The following is a 1,123-nucleotide window of genomic DNA, read 5'->3' as shown; positions in this document are numbered from 1 at the left end:
GTTTAGCTTCTATATTTGTTACAATGTTTCAGACTGCAGGCTCAGAGGCCGGCAGCGGCAGGCGGGGAACGTTGGAGTCCTCCGTCACTGAAGCAAGCAAGCCTCATGTTCGCTTCAAGCTGCCTGGCTGCCGGCTGCCATCTTGGCTGGCAGTTAATTTGCATATCGCTCTGATTAGCCAGCGGGAAGGGTAGCGGAGGTATGGCTAATTACCATGTTTCTCTTTTATTAGATAGGATTATTTTATTTAAAAAGAATTCTTTCTTGTTTCTTGAATTTTTTACTCTATGGCAGTGATTTTCAACTTTTTTTATCTCTTGGCACACATAAACTAATTACTAAAATTCTGCAGCACTCCAGAAAATGTATTATATTTTTTGATGACCTGACAAAAAAAACTAGGTGTAGTTTGGATTTGTTCACATGGGACAGCTTTTGTTGTGTTGTCTGCTGTCATTTTTTAATTTGACAACCTAAGGGAAAAGAAGTGTCTCTGACTAAATAGTCAGGTAGTTTCTGTTTAGAAATTCTTGCGGCACACCAGTTGAAAATCGCTGCCTGGTGGTATTCAGGTGTTTCTAACTTGATTCCCATGTGTCACCAATTTAAAGGCACATGTCCATCCTACTTGAATGCATTGTTTAAAATTATAGACGGAGGATTTTGTAAATTTCTTGAAGTGGAATTTCAGAAAATCTTCATCATTGCATAAGTTATATTCTTTCGAATGTCCTATTTTCAGTCTTTTTTTTTTCCCCCAGAGCAGACAAATTCCCCAGAGCTATGCAGCGTTCCAGAGCATCCTCGTTTTTATTTCATTGTTTTGGAGGATGAAAAGCTTTTTCATAGCACCCCCACAAAATCTGTTATACCAAGCACCACGCAGTCACACAGAGCATTGAGCCCAACACAATGCCTGTGATTGTCACTTTCCTCCTCAGCTTCTTGTCTCTCCATTCTTCAGGCCTGAAATCTGTACACATCATCTCTTCTGAATGCAGGCTTAACGCTAACGTACCCAGAAAGCACACACATCTTCCTGTACCCATCTCACAGAGCTGGGGAGTTGTCCCTTCATCAGGGGACCTGTGGAAGACAGAAGATGGAGTCTTCTTTAATCCCG

Source organism: Myotis myotis, unplaced genomic scaffold (genome assembly GCF_014108235.1).
Source record: "Myotis myotis isolate mMyoMyo1 unplaced genomic scaffold, mMyoMyo1.p scaffold_m19_p_1, whole genome shotgun sequence".
In the NCBI taxonomy this organism is placed as follows: domain Eukaryota; kingdom Metazoa; phylum Chordata; class Mammalia; order Chiroptera; family Vespertilionidae; genus Myotis; species Myotis myotis.
Note: the sequence above shows the minus strand (reverse complement) of the source record.